The sequence below is a fragment of the Xyrauchen texanus genome, chromosome 38 (genome assembly GCF_025860055.1).
Source record: "Xyrauchen texanus isolate HMW12.3.18 chromosome 38, RBS_HiC_50CHRs, whole genome shotgun sequence".
Classification (NCBI taxonomy): Eukaryota; Metazoa; Chordata; class Actinopteri; order Cypriniformes; family Catostomidae; genus Xyrauchen; species Xyrauchen texanus.
In genome coordinates this window covers 34,244,848-34,261,310 of record NC_068313.1, presented here as the reverse complement: position 1 = coordinate 34,261,310, position 16,463 = coordinate 34,244,848, and the positions used below count along the sequence as shown (strand labels likewise).

At 40.9% G+C, this 16,463-nt stretch overlaps 1 protein-coding gene across 1 annotated transcript in view; it reads right to left on the bottom strand.

Annotated features, from left to right (window-relative positions):
• The window catches only part of LOC127631743 (sodium/calcium exchanger 2-like), a 97,177-nt gene that overhangs the window by 79,696 nt on the left and 1,018 nt on the right, over positions 1-16,463 (bottom strand). The gene's annotated exons all lie outside the window — the stretch shown is intronic.

The following is a 16,463-nucleotide window of genomic DNA, read 5'->3' as shown; positions in this document are numbered from 1 at the left end:
CGAAAAATAAAAATGTCCTCATTTACTTACCTCCACATCTTTCCAACCCCATTTGACTATGATCGACTTTGAATGAGTGTGAATAAATAATGACATCATTTCAATTTTGGGGTAAAAAATTCCTTTATAAACAAAACAAATCACCCCAAAACGTTCATTATAATGTCTTTTTGATGAGACAAAGAGCACAAATGCGTGCACGTGTGGTCTGAGCACTGATTTAAATTAACTTGGAGAGTTCTCATATATTACAGAACAACGCTGCAAGACATTTACTCTTGCTGCTGAAACTCACCGTGCTAACGCTTAATCAACTTAGTCAGTCCATCACCACAGCATAGAGAGAGAACAGTTGGATTAAGAGAATTAAGACATTAATAAAATGTCTTAATGAAATAGCGATAAAACTTCTCTGTTCATTTATCAAATAATCACTCACAGAATGCCAGACAGCAGAAGCCTGACGCTGCATTCATTTTCAATTTCACTTGAGTGGCAAATGGACGGGTTTGGAGAGGACATGAGAGAAACAGATGGGTGTGATGGAGAGAATAAAGAGGGATTAAAAAAGCATGCAATCTACCGTTCTTTTCGTGTTTTTAAGGGTCATGAGGTGCCCTGAAATCGTACCTGACATTAACAACTCATATTCTAATGCACTTTAATAATAACAAAGCAGACAATAAATCTACTATGTAAGTGCTATTGAAGACTGGAGGCTTGTTTGATTATGCCCAATGTTGGCACATGTACACATTACATATTTGTTTTATTAAGCAGATATTTAAATGCGCCATGATTAGAATGCATCTCAGGTACTAAAAAATTTAATTGCATATGAAAAGGCAGCTACATCTAAGAAAGAGAGAGAACATCTTATAAATGTACATAAAGATGAAATCCTCATATGCTCCAGATGAGGGAATATTGACCTGCTTACAAAGTGTTAACATGCTAATCACGTGTAATCGTCTCGGTTCCAATCAATCGACTGCGATCAATCAGCTTAATTAATCGGAGAGCATCACTTGTGGGCTGAAGGAACCAAATAACAGGCGTAATTGGAGTAATGGACACTGAACGTTCCATGTGTTCTTATTATTATTGTGCAATTTTTCCCCAGTCTATTCTATTCTATTCTATTCTATTACATTCTATTCTATTCTATTCTTCCTTTGTACTTGTACTGGCATGTTTAACAGCTGCACAGCTGTTTAAACTTACATTTGCAGTTTGACTGCGGTCTGGCAAATAGTGAAGGACTTTACAGGCCCTCGTCCTCCATAGTGACAAACTACAGGGCAAGTCTGCAAAGAGAACACTTCCTTATAGTATTTACCTACTGAAACCACACTGACATTACAATACTGACCACACTATTGACCATTATGCTACTGAGCTAATAAAAGCACACAACTAACTAACTGACACCAAGCTATGTAATACAACTCTGTGACGAGGAGGAGGGCATGGCCGGGCTGTGAGGAATCAGATGATCAGCAGGAGAGTGAGATAAAGGGGAGCCGGAGGCACCAGTTCAAGAGAGATAGGTGCACACGGCAGTGTGTCTTTGTGTCTTATGTTTTACGTTGCTTTAAGTTGAGTTTTACATTAAACGTTTATGTTGACTGTTCAGCTGGTTCCCACCTCCTCCTCCCCCGTCTTTCAACCATTACAGTGGAGGGATGTGCTGTCACGGCGTCCTCGCTGCTGCCGTCTGCCAGAGGAGCATCCGCAGCTGTCTGCCTGAGGATGGAGGGATCGCTGCCATCTGCTGAGAGCCGGAGGATCCACTGCCATCTGCCAAAAAGGGGAGGAGCGGTTCCATCCACCAGGGGTCGGGGGACTCATAGCCATCGCCAGAGGGCGGAGGAGCAGTTTAGGACCGGGCGATAGCGTGTCTGGGGACCAGCAAGCATGTTTTTCTCTCTCTCTCTCTGTTTGTCTCCCGCTCGCCCTTTCACTCTCCCCACATCTCCCTTTCGTCTCTCTCCCAGGTTCCAAGGAGGCAGGGTGGACCACCAGCTGACAGAATGGCTGGAAGGGCAATGTCTCCCCTCCAGGGATGAGAAGGGGGGGGGGGGGATTGTGTAGGTTAGTCTGGCCTGCATCGGGCAGGGGAGGAGTGTGATGAAGAGGAGGGCGTGGCCAGGCCGTGAGCGTGCATAGCCGGCACTGGATCACATGATCAGCCGGAGAGCGAGATAATGGGGAACCGGAGGCGCCAGTTCGAGAGAGAGAGAGACGCATGTGGCAGCATTGAGTCTGTCTAAAGTTTATGTTGTTTTAAATTGAGTTTTACATTAAAAGTGTATGTTGACTGTTCAGCCGGTTCCCGCCACCTCCTTGCCCTTCCTTTATCTGTTACAAACTCAGACTTATTCTGTTTAAAATATCAAGACTAAAGACATTTCCCTTTTGTAAAAAAATACACTGACTTGTTTACTCGGCTGTGTGTCACAAGAGAAGAAACAGAAAACTGTGAAAGGCGGAGGTTGTGAAAATATAGATTTATACAAGCAGTCTAACTAATGAAATTAGATAGCATAATATCCATCTTAATCATTGATTCAGTGCAGATTTACTGCTTGTAAAAAATACAGTTAATCCATAATTTGCTTAATATCTCCGCTGAGACAAAGTATTTAAGTTGATTTTATAGATGTTGTATTCTCAACATATTAATTCATTTGATGGTATATTACCATTTAAATCTAACCGTAGGGTTATCTATATCCCTGCTGGAAAAAACTACTAAAACCACCCTATGCTGGTTGGCTGGTCTTAGTTGGTGGAGCCCAGCTTCGGTTCAGCCGGAAAGACACTTGCTTTGCCCCACATTTGGTGTACTGTTCAATACAAACAAAAGTCAGTGTAAAATAAAGATTTCATCTTGTTGTTGTTGTAACAAAAGAATCCCAGTCCGATTGTTTGCAGTATCACTCTGAGATGTACAGTATATAAAAGAACTCCAGGAATACGGGACACATTATTGCATTAAATAGTTATTAAATATTCAACATGGATCTATTCACAGCTTCATAAAGAATCGTCAAGAGTGCAATAATTAAATGCCATCTATGGGATCCAGAAGCCTTGGCCTCAGACTCCATCACAAACACACATAGCTGTAATTACTACCACTGGTGATAATAGTACAGATTCATAACCTATTCTTAATGGTTGTGAGAGCAATCACCTCCCAGGTCACCGTGCCATTAGATGCATTAGAGATCACAGTTAGATTAGAGCGAGAAACCCAGCAGAGCAAGATTAAGAGATGGTGGCTGGGTGGTTGAAGACATAGGGTGATGAAGAGTATATGAGCACACAGTGATGCTTGGCCAATCAGAATGCAGAGCTGAGGAAAGACACATTTCACAGTGCTGCCTTTTGGAAAGAGTGTAAGCCAGAAAAAGTCGCTGTCTGCAAATCTCTCTCCATCTGTCTTACTCTGTGATCTCAGTGCTGAACTTGCTGATGGGAGATGTTCATTAAATTTCACTGATTAATTGATCAGTTTTCCTTTCCAAGCATTTTCCTTCATTTTTTAAATGGAGCACCACAGCTCAAGGCAAAAATGCCCCTGAAAGTGGAAAAAAGGAGGAAATATCCAGTACTGTAAATGTATCTATGACGTGTGTCCCCACATTGAAATATATTTATACGATATTTAGTCGATTAAATTATATAATTTTTAAGAAGCACAATTTATGATACCATTGTTGTCAGATTTTGATGATTTGAAATATATTATTTGATTGTAATCTTGATCAACAGTTTTGGAGATTTCTGTCTTTCCCCATTCAAGTAGATCGGAGCTTCATGATCATGTCCACACTAATATGTTTTTGTAAAAAATTATTGGATTTTGCAACGTGCACACCTCTCATCCACACTGGAACAGTGTTTTCCACCACTGAAAATTTAGCAAAAATTAAAATGGAGTTTTCTAACAAAACGGCTTGGTGTTGACATAGCCTTAAGGCCAAAACTTTCTCTACGCAAGTTAATGAACGCAGACGCTTTTGCCAAGCAAGCTCGATTACATGCATTGTTGCGTTCTAAAAGAACAATTCATAACACAATACAAGAGGCGCTATAGCAAGATTAGCATGAGCTGTCCACTTCTAAGGTGAGTTTTCTCTTTCAGCTCAGCAACTGTCATGGCGGAGCAACAGTTTGCAGATTATATTGCTGAACAAGTATGTTAAAGTCAATATATTTATAGCAACTTAGCTGAATAATAACACATGCAGTTTATTGGTACAGACATTTGAAGGTAACTCTATTGCCCCCTTGAGTACTGAGGTTTGTTACCACCATGATAACGCAAGAACGCATGTAAAGCATGTTCAACCGGACCCACTCCGAGTGGGATTCGAACCGGCATCAGCCAGCATGGGAGGCAGGTGCGCTAATGAGGAGGCTAAGGGCTACAGCCCCTAGAGTCAGTTGCTAGTATGCATCTTGAATCCAGGGGAGTGAAGTTTACACACACTGCACAACTATCACATACCAGCTGGCTCAAGTTCCATTGGCAATGCGGTGACCAAGCACTCATATCATGTCTGAAGTATGTTAATGTATTATACATAAGTATGCATATGTTTCTTGCCATAGTCTTGCGTTACCAGACCATTGACTTGACGGCAAAAGGTCTTGACTGTATTGCATGTAAAACTGCCAAGAACTCCCCACTTTAAAAAAAGTAATTTGACTTACACATAAAGCAATCAATCACAGTAGATTTCTCATTATGTGGCATTTAGGGGCGGGGTTATCTGAGATATATTATACCAAAATAAAATACCGGTGAGGAAAACTTTTTAAAATTATGGAGCTGCAGTTTCCACAGAAAACACACAAAAATGTATGTTGATTTTAGAGGGAACAAGCCTCATTTTTCAGATGGAGAATGTCTTTTGACATATTTGACATTTATGGATGACATGCTGTGTCTTTATATAAGGGGGAAATGCCCTCATATGGTAAAACAGAACAGAAAATAAATTCCAAGGGGTCCTTAATAAAAAAAAAAAAAGTTAATTTCTGACACTGCACAGCACACATCGGTCTGATCCATAAATATCACATGAGACTGAAAGGGATGTAACAGATGGATAGATGCAGTGAGTGAAATGAAGGACGGATGCAAGGATGTTATAAAGGGCAGGAAAGGCGAAAGAGAACAAAGAGCATGAAAAATTAGAAAGATAAAAATTGGCATTAAAGGTTCTCTCCACAGAGAAATGTTCTAAAGAAAAATGGGAGAGATGACGATCTCATCTAGAAACAAACAGCTGGATGTGGGAGAGAGAGAGAGAGAGAGAGAGAGAGAGAGAGAGAGAGAGAAGAGATAGCTGGATGGATGGATGAACATACTGTATGGAGTGAACAATGAATGATTGAATGAATTCATTGAAGGGTCAATGCTCGGGCTCAGTTGCAGTGTTTGAAATAATTGCTCTCTTGGGATTAACGTATTTGAGCACTAACCTACATAAATACTATTCACACAGAAAATTAATATAATCACACCTGGGGATCTCACAGGCTGGAAAACAAACAAACATACAACATCAGTGAGCAGTGAGGATAGAAATAACAAATTAGATCTCTTTATTATCGAAATGTATAGCTCTACACTCTACTGTATGTCAAATTAACTGTAGGAGAAGCATCTAAGACATAGTCGATACATAAAGGAAACAACTGAGAACTCCATCAGGTTTATGAGCAGTGAAATTGCAACTTCTAAGCAATAAAATATTTCTTTAATATTATGTGTGTGTGACCCCTGATATCTGGTTTGTTACTGTATGTGTGAGCTCAACTGAAGTCAGTGTTTGACCATTGAAATTCTGCCTCGTCTTTCCCTTTCACATGCTGTCAGACCCGGAGAACATCACGTCTCTCAACCTCTGCTCTAGCGGACTAAAAAAGACAGACGGTGCTTTCAAAAGAACTTTGTGTGGGTAAGTGTCTGCCAAGTTCACACCAGCATGACTATAAAAGGCTGTATATATGCAAGTATGACATGGGGAAAAATCGTGGACAGATATTAAAGGAGTAATCCTGCACAAGAAAAACAAATAGGTATTTAACACGACATGTGAAGCAGTGGCTGCAGTGCCCTATTCTTCATCCTTTTTTTTCCAAGTTGTTGAATAACTGGAATATTTGTACTTTTACAAGTAGGGCTAGTTGAGTAATTGCAAAAAAACTAAAATAGTGTCATTGTTTCAGCTGTTGCATTCAAAAATGTGTCAGACCGCAATTCATAACACAACGCAATTTCATGTTGCATTCTCATTGCTGCCACAAGGAGCACTATAGTGGACATTAGTGTGAACTGTCTGCTTACATGGTGAGTTTTCTCTTTCAAGACAACTGTTGTCATGGCAGAGCAACAGTTTGATGATAATAATGCTGAGCCAGTAAGGTAAAGTTAATATTTTTATAGCAACTTACCTGAATAATAACAAATCCAGTTTGAAGTCCCAGTGAAGTGCCTCGATGAGCGCAGTTTTCCCTACTGAAACATTAAGTCGAAATGCTCATGCCTTTTTTAGAAATAGCCGAAAGGCTTTAGTTTACATTGCAGCCCTTGGCAAAGCCACATACATCTCAATAAAGAGTCCAAATGCTTTTCCACTGACTTGAGAACCGAATGATGATCTAACTGGCCTTGTTTCTACATAACCAGCCGACAAGCAAACAGAGCACATTGCGGTCTTTACTTATAATGAGGCTGGAGCCGTTGTGCAAGTCAATGTAGATGAATAAGAAACAAGGGAGTAAAAGATCTAAATAAATCAAAGTTTTGAATCACAGTACACCAAAAAGCAACAAATTGAGAACACTTCCTCACGCTTTACAGTACTGTAACATGTAAAGCTTGGGCAAGGAGGAGGCGGGAACCGGCTAAACAGTCAACGTAAAGTTTAATGATAAAACTCAACATAAAACAAATATAAACAAACACAGACACACATGCAACACATGCGCAACCATGTGCATCTCTCTCTCTCTCTCGAACTGGTGCCTCCGGCTTGAATTTATCCCCCTCCCGGCTGATTAGCCCGATACAGGGCCGGCCGTGTGTCCTCACAACCCGGCCCTGTCCTCCTCCTCGTCACACTCCTCCATCGCCCGACTCAGGCTGGGGAAACCACAGGATGCACTCCACTCCCTTCCTGGAAGGACCTTTATAGCCTTTTTTTAATGAGGGAGGCGGAGCAACAGAGAGAGAGAGAGTTAGAGAGAGGAGAGACATGCTGTCGCCCGGTGCTCAACAGCTCCTCCGCCCTCTGGTGGATGGCAACTCACTCCTCCCCCAGCAGACAGCAGCGAGTCCTCCAGCTCTCGGCCGCCAGAAGCGACCCCTCCGTCCCCAGGCAGACAGCCGTGGCTGCTCCTCTGCCATATGGCAGCAGCGAAGGACTCGGCGACAGCGCAATATAACAGGTAAAGGTTGGGCAAGGAGGAGGCGGGAACCGGTTAAACAGTCAATGTAAAGTTTAATGATAAAAACGTAAAATAAAACAAACACATGCAAAGGCCACGTGCGTCTCTCACTCTATCTGGCGCTTCCGGCTCATCTTTATCCCCCTCCCCCACTTTCCCGCCATCCTCCTCATCACAAGTACATCCCTAGAAATCCCCAAAAAATGCCTGCAATAAACATATGATTAAACTCCAGCCACTTTTCTTGCATCTACCATCTAGAGCTATAGGGGGCTGAAAGGTGATAATGGCCATTCACATATCACTTTTTAAGTGTTTTTAATTCAATTCTGTTTGGAACGACCCTACAACAGAGATTGTGCTCCCTTTGAAGTGCACTACGAGGGCATCATCAGTGAAGGTGAGAGCACGGCTAAAAATCATCCAGTGAGCAGCAGTTCTGTTGAAAGTATTACAGAGGTCAAAGGAGAATGGCCAGACTGATTCAAGCTGACAGAAAGGCTCCGGTAACTCAGATAACCACTCTATACAATTGTAGTGAGCAGAAATGTATATCAGAATGCACAACACATCAAACCTTGAGGCGGAGGGATACAACAGTAGAAGACAGCATTGGGTACTCTATTAGGACCATAGTGTTCCTAATAAAGTGCTTGTGAGTGTAAATGACCTTGAAGCTAATGGATTTGCACTAAATGCAGGAAAACTTTAATGGCACATACTTAAGAAGAAAACTCTATCGCCCCCTAGAGTTCTAAAGTTTGTAACCAACACATTAATGCAAAAAGGTACTTAACCATGTTTCACTGGATCGCACATTGGTCATGCGCTCCCATCTGCGAACGCGTACTCCCTCATGCTGTTCCATAAACCTATGCTGTTATTTTTCTTCATGGAATAGGATGAATAAATAATGACAGTGTTTTCATTTTTGGGTGAACTATCCCTTGCCCAAAAGAAATGGATACCAATCGCCTCAAATACAAATTTATATTACAAATTCATATACATTTTAACCAAACATCCTAATGCTGAAAACCAAAAAAATAAATAAAATAAAACTATTTGTGTCAATGTTATTTGTCAACTTCCATGGATCATTTATGATGTTCTATTATCTAATGGGAACGCACAGAGACCCATACACACAAATGTAATGGAGTTGTTTTCATTCACACTTTTTTACACACATCAGCCCTTGTGATGAGTGGCAAACACAATACAACCACAGGATGAGGTCATATGCATTTCAGAGAGAAAGCCAGAGAGGGAACAGACAATGTGTCCTGTTTTGTCCCTGGAGAATGTGTCATCTCTCTGCTCTCTGTCCCACCTGTACATCCAGTGTCTGACATCACTTTACAGCCATACTAACCAATACTTTTTTTAATCTTCACTTTTTCAATACCCTGGTGTACTTCATTGTCTCTCTCTATCTATCTCTGCCTGTAAAGCATACCTCGCTGGGTCCCGGTGAAACTGAATGAAAGATGTGTTTGGACTCCTCTCGTGTTGTGTTTCCAGGCTATGGTATGGGAGATGCTTCCATCACATTCTCAGATGCCGTTGCCTCACTGTTTTGTGCTCTGTTCGGTTAGTTTGACATTTCAGGTACACACTGTTCCAAAAAGGGGCGGGTGCTCCAAACCACCAGCAAATATATAGAGAGCCCCTAAACTAACCCTTTCCCTAACCATGTGTGATGGTAACGCCACCTTTTGGAGTTGGCACAACCCACTTTTGGAGTAATCCCGCCCTCTTTTAGAGATTCCGCCACCATTAATACATCCCCGGCCGGCAGCTATACCTACCTGGGTTCTTCTGTGAGCTTTAAAAACTCTGAAATGGTGGTGAAAGTTTGACACTGTGAAGGCCTGCTTAAAGGCAGTGTCAGCACCAGGATCAAACATGTAAGATAAATAAACTGTATACCTTTCAAATATAAAATCTGGGGCGCATAGTGGTCTAAGTGAGCGGGCACAGCCCCCCATAGCACTGATGATGCTTAAAGGGTTTCACACTCTGTCCCAACCAGACCTGATCTGAAAAAGTCCCAACGAGCAATTTGTCTGTCCGCACAGAACAAAAAAACAATCAGAAGATATTTGATGTTTAATGCGTTGTTCCAAAAGGGGAAGGTTTTCAGACCAAAGAGTGTTCACTGTGGGCAGGGCCACGTTCTGACAAAAGTATGTCTTGAAGCTACAGTATTTGATGTAGTTATATATTTTAATAGATATTTTTATTATTTGAACAACCATGTGACGTTGGGTGACTGTAAATCCTTCTGCCATAAGGACAAGACAGAGAGAGTGAATCAGAGCGTGAAATTAGGATGAAGTTTACTCAAGACTTCTACGAAGTGAACGATTACATTTAATGTTCCATCTCAGTCAGTCTGATGGGAACGGCCAAGTTTAATAGATCCATAGCTGAGCTATCTTACTTTCTTTCTGCCTCTTTTCCATTCTGAAATCCCTCACTCTATTGCATCAAAACTGAGAGAGAGGAGAGAGAGAGAGAGAGAGGTCATGCTCTTTGACTGGCATCAGTCGGCCCGACGGAGTTGTAAAGAGTTAAATGTGCAGCGCGCTCCGCAACACAACGCAACACAACAGAATCAATGCACGCATTACTCTCGGCTAAGAGAGAACAAAACAAGAGAAAAACCGGAGCGGCATGCTGTTGGAGCACATGTCCAAGTCCTGCTCTGTCATGATGACCATATGAAAGCCTATGGGCTTTATTTTCTGACCAGCAGGATGAACAATATGACAGAGAGCGAGATAGAGAGAAAGAAAGATAACGTATCGCTCTGTCCAACCCTGACATGACCTCTCCAGAGTGTGTATAAGCTCTTATCATGTTTAAACATCAATGTGGGATGCCACTGATTTAAAGTTTTTTATTAAGCCTATTATATTCACTATATATAGCATTTTAAGATTTAGTGGTGCTTGCCCGTGCAAAACTCACAACCACAATGCAGCATTACACAGGAAAATCAACATGTTGCTTCTCAAATTTCATATACTATAGTGAAGGGGTTTTACTCTACTGATGGTTAGGTTTAGGGTTTGGGTTAGGAGAAGAGTAAATAAAGCATGCAATCCCATTGACTGTATTACATCATTGACAAATGAAAATACAGCTCGCTTTTGGCACCACTCTGTGTTATTTCTCATGGAAACTGGAGCTCACACATGCCAATACGTTCAGCAACACTTCTAGCTTTGGCCACTGGGGGCAGCATACTTTTCTCCTCAACTAGCCACATGATTTGAGGTAACTTTAAGGAACAGATCACCCAAAAATGTAAATTCTCTCATCATTTACTCACCCTTATGCCATCCCAGATGTGTAGGACTTTCTCTCATCTGCTGAACACAAATGAAGACTTTTAGAAGGATCTCTTTGCTCATTTGATCCATTCAATGCAAGTGAATGGGTGCCAAAGGTTTTAAGCTACAAAAATCACTTAAATCTGCATAAAAGTTATCCATAAGACTCCAGTGGTTAAATCGTTATCTTCAGAAGCAATATGATAGTTGTGGGTGAGAAACAGATCACTTTTACTTTGTTCTTCTTGTGTTTTTGGTGATTGACCTTTTCAGGAATATCGCCCCCTACTGGGATGGGAGAAGTATTTCAAGCAAAAAGACTTGACTATTGATCTCACCTACACAAATCATTTCGCTTCAGAAAATATGGATAAAAACACTTGAGTCGAATGCATTATGATGCCTTTATGTGCTTTTTGAAGCATCAAAATTTTGGCACCCATTCACTTGTATTGTATTGTGTGGACCTACAGATCTGAAATGTTCTTCAAAAACAGAACTGCAGAAGAAAGAAAGTCATACCCATCTGAGATGGCATGAGGGTCAGTAAATTATGAGAGAATTTTCATTTTTGGGTGAACTATCCCTTTAAGGTTAGGGGTTTTGCACAATTATGATCAATAGCAATATTGATGCCCTTTAGTAAGATGTTACCCCTGGGAGGTCCCCACAATGTAGGTGAAGACATGTAGTCCCAAAAACGATCGCAAAAATCTGCTAATTTCTCATGACTTTTTCCAGATATGTAATACTTATTTCACTTTAAATGGAATCTTAACCACACTGTGTCGACACCGCATTCCTGCATCCCGAGAGAGAGAGGAGCCCCGTTATGATGACAGATGAATCGACCAACTGCACGACACCTGCTCCCACGCGACGGGCTTCTGGCCAATGGAAGCGAGAGGGTGGGCGCAGTGGAGCTCTTGGCACTGAGTGTGTGTGTGTGTATACATATGTATAAGAGTCAGCAGACTCTGAATCTGTTCTTGTTCGTCACACTGGTGTTGCACAAAATTACTAAGCACAAGCCAGGTTAAACGGTAAGATGGATGCAAGATGCGATGCCCTGCCTTAATTGTAAATTCTCAGCCAATTATAACCTGACGTTATAATTTTCATAGATATCAAAAGAGGGATAAATTAGGAAGAAAAAACAGGTGGAGAAAACATAGAACAAAAAATTGCCTTAAAATGGTGAAATAATTGAAAAATAAAGAGCTTTCCTGACATTCGATGGATGGATGGATGATGGATCAAAGAGAAAACCCTACATGTTCCCTTTGAATTATTAGAGCAATCATTTACATATTCATTTAGGAAATAAATAAGATCAGCATCAATGCAGATGAACTTGAAAATGTTATACACAAGCATTCACTTTGATTTAATTCAATTGGAACTGCTTCAGGGCAGGGGATGTTGACCACACACACACAGCATCACACAGTGTCATTAAAAGTATGTGTGTGTGTGTGTGTGTGTGTGTGTGTGTGTGTGTGTGTGTGTGTGTGTGTGTGTGTGTGTGTGTGTGTGTGTGTGTATGTGTGTGACTGCAGTAACTGCAACAGTTACTGATTTAAACTCTCAATCGCGTCTGAATGTGCTAAGCACACACACAGTTTTGACTACCAGCCAGCAATGGCAAACACACAGTCCTGGGACAATTTTATTTGCGAGGTGCAGTCAAGCAGGAAACTAAAAGAAATAAAAAAAAATAAGAGCACAAGAGAGGAGAGGCTATGGAGACTGAGGTTGACTGACGCGTGGATACGATCAGAATGTCAAACAGCACGAGTGCATGCATGCGTGCTGCCTCCACTACTGCATATTGCATGCATGTCTTAAATTCAGACTCAGAGGATTGCAATACTGATGAGGATTAGAAATGACTGCACTCTACCTCCTTCTTTAACATGTGTATGTGTCTCTAAAGCTTGATGACAATTAAATGTTAATTATTTAATGAATCAAGTGATGCCTCAAGATTTTCCTCCTTGAAGAGTCAGGATTAATCTATTAATCCAGAGGCAAGATAGTGCTGGCATGGCACACTGTATTTAGAGGATCCAGAGACTAAGTACAGAACAGCTTACTATATAGTAATACTCTGCAGTATAAAGTCAATTTTAGGGTTTCAAACCCATTTGAGCAATGAATTTCCCTGATGTTTCCTGTTGTACATGATTACTGGATAAGTATTTTTAGAAATTATTTTACAGAGATTGCACTCACAAAGATCAATTTCTAGCTGATTAAATATTTTAGAGCTGACCATAAAAAATAAAAAAACTAAATTAATTTTGCATGATGGCCTTTCAGTGGCGTTCACATTTGTAAAGTTTGACAAGCGAAATCACTGCGTTGACCAAATACATCAACAAAGTTCACCAGCCTCTGTGTGGTTGGTGCTTCACAGACAGCTACACCAAACATTCATAATGGACAAGAATATAATTTTAGCAGGGAGTTTCTTTTCAACTTCACTCTCACGGAGAATAAAGTGCAGCATTGAAAAGAGGAAGCTTGGAACTCATTTTTTGTTGGTTTCATACACACTCAACGTCCGCCCACGTCTTTCTTTGCCCACAGAATTTTGCAGTGCAAAGGAAAAGTGGCCGAGACTTTATAAGGGACAGGCAGCAACCTCAGCACTAAGACATAACTTAAATTATTTTGGTAGCTTCCCTTAAAAAAAAGCCCGCACTCCAAAAGCCACATTAGCCAACCCAATGTTTTGCAATACCATCACACAAAATGACTGACTAAAAAGCCGGGTTCCCTGGCTCCTCTCTCTCTCGTGAATCAGTAAACATGTTGAACGTGTCCGTTTGCACTCAGGGTCAATGGAGTATACTCAGGAAAGCAACGCGGTCAAACGGGCACGATACGATCCGCAACGCAGACAACTGAAGTATACCAGGGCCTTTAGTCAATTTAACATTGGGACACTAATGACTGAATTTCCTTTTTTTTATGTCTACAACAGTCACAGAGACAGATGTGATTTCTCTGGATACCCATGCAGAGATTATTTAGCAGAGATCGACACTTCTATTGAAATTAATGAGAGAAATTTGAACGCTCAACCAAGGAGCTCTGAGCGCCCAATGGTCAACGGCTGTAGAAAGGAAGTCCCGCCTTACAGTTAAAAGAGACAATCACCTTTTAGATACTGACATCACCTGCCAATCAACTCTAGAACCTGCATGCACATTAGTCAAGTCATTTTTATTTGTATAGTACCTTTCACAACACACATCGTTTCAATGCAGCTATACAGAAAATCATGCATTAACAGAAAATAAACAGACTTAGAGTCATCATTGTGTAGTTTGATTAAATATAAGTATGATGTGTGTATAAAAATAAGTATTGAAATAATGATAGTATTCAGAAACCCAGTGAGCAAGACGAATGTGACACTGGCAAGGAACACAAAACTGCATAAGGTGTTGGTTAGTGGAGAAAAATAACCTTGGGAAAAACCCGGCTCACTGTGTTCCCCTCAGGCTAAACAGCATGAATATAATGCCAATATTACTTATTTATATGCAGTGCAAGTCATGGTTTAAAATGATTAAACTAAGTAAGTGTTAAGGGTCAGTGTTTAAACAAAGATTTTTTTAAGAACTGTAAGATTAATGAGTTTCAAGTTCATCCTGGATTAACTGCGGAGGTTCGTATGGATACATTGTCCTTTGTTAGTTGGCTGATGAAGGGTTTTGTTGGCAATTCATTGATAGTCTCTGTATTGCATTATAAGAGTGTAGTCCACCAAGGTAATGCAGGCCGAGATCAGTGAGGTACTTCGCAGTTCAACCGACCGGTAATTTCGGTGAGGTCTTTCCAAATTCCAAGGTACGGGGATTGGAATAGGAAGCATCCTATGTCTTATGGTTGGAGTTGGCATCAGTTCAGATCAATTAGATAAAATTGTGTTTTTTTTTTTTTTGCAGAATATGAGGTAAAGAATCACAATTTATGATACCAGTATTGTCAGATTATATTGCTGATTTGAAATATATTCTTTGATTGTAATCTTGACCAACCGTTTTTTTTTTTTTTTAACCCCTTTTCTCTCAATTTTGAATGCCCAATTCTCACTACTTGATAGGTCCTCGCGGCGCGGTTACTCACTTCAATCCGGGTGGTGGAGGACAAATCTCAGTTGCCTTCGCTTCTGAGACCATCTTATCATGTGGCTCGCTGTGCATGACACCGCGGAGACTCCCAGCACTGGAGGCTCATGCTACTCTCCACAATCCACTCACAACTTACCACATGCACCATTGAGAGCGAGAACCCCTATTTGCGACCGCGAGAAGGTTACCCCATGTGACTCTACCCTCCCTAACAACCAGGGCAATTTGGTTGCTTAGGAGACATGGCTGGAGTCACTCAGCACACCCTGGATTCGAACTCGCGACTCCAGGGGGGGTTGTCAGCGTCAATACTCGCTGAGCTACTCAGGCCCCCTTGACCAACCGTTTTTGTGATTTTGGTCTCTCCATTCAAGTAGATAAGAGCTGCACTTCTCTGTGTCATGTTAAAAACACACGTCGAGACACCTGCATTCTGTTTCATTCGTTGTGATGTGTCTACTGTTTTTAGTGCAGGTGGCACAAATATTTAATGTTCTGAACAAGTTCAGGTAGCAAAGAGGGGACTGTTACAATGTTTAACATTATTCCAGATTGTTCTGAACCAAGTGAAGTTTCAGCACTTGTTAAATGGCAATGTTTTTTTCCCATTCTGCTCTAGTGTGTTGAGAGGCCTCCGTGCCTTGTATGTTTACTATTACTGATACAAATGTTGCCTACGATGTCTAATAGCCTTTTGTAACATGGTGAACAATACACTGCAGCGTCACAATATGAATGGTAAATGGTCTGCACTTATATAGCACCCTTTTTAACCTTAGCGGTTACCAGAGTGCTTTACACTGTGTCCCATTCACCCATTCACACACACACACACACACACACACCAATGATGGCAGAGCTGCCATGCAAGGCGCTATCCTGCATAGCCTGCCATTGGGACCACCTTGGGGGTTCAGTGTCTTGCCCAATGACACTTCGGCATGTGGAGTCATGTGGGCCGGGAATCGACCCGCCAACCCTGAGAATAGTGGCCGAACCGCTCTACCACCTGAGCCACACTTGTCCTCCAAGAGAAAGTAAATAAGACTAAATACTATTAAATTAAATACTAGTAAATATGATACCAGTTTACAAAAATGTGTAAAAAGATATGTAGGTAAACATTGCATTTTTCACTGTATTGTGGAAAAACTGGAAGACATGCACTAATTCCTAACTAGATTTTATTTAATTAAACATGTTATATGTACTTGGATCCAACAGCTGATAGGCTGAATTTAAAATTATAATTTCAAATACATTTTAAGCCAAATTTTTCATTAAACAGAATTAGTGCTATAGTCTAATTCTTTTCAATGATGTGCAACATTTCTGTTAACATCTGATCAAATGTTTTTTGGGGATTTATGAATCTTTAAAAATAAAACAGTAGGCAGTAAGCAGTGCTTTATGCAGTTTAAGATAGTATTCTGTCAACAAACATGAATGCTGATTTTAAACGGGAGGGGAGAAGAGAAGAAGGAACCTCCATCTTCAGAAAAACCCC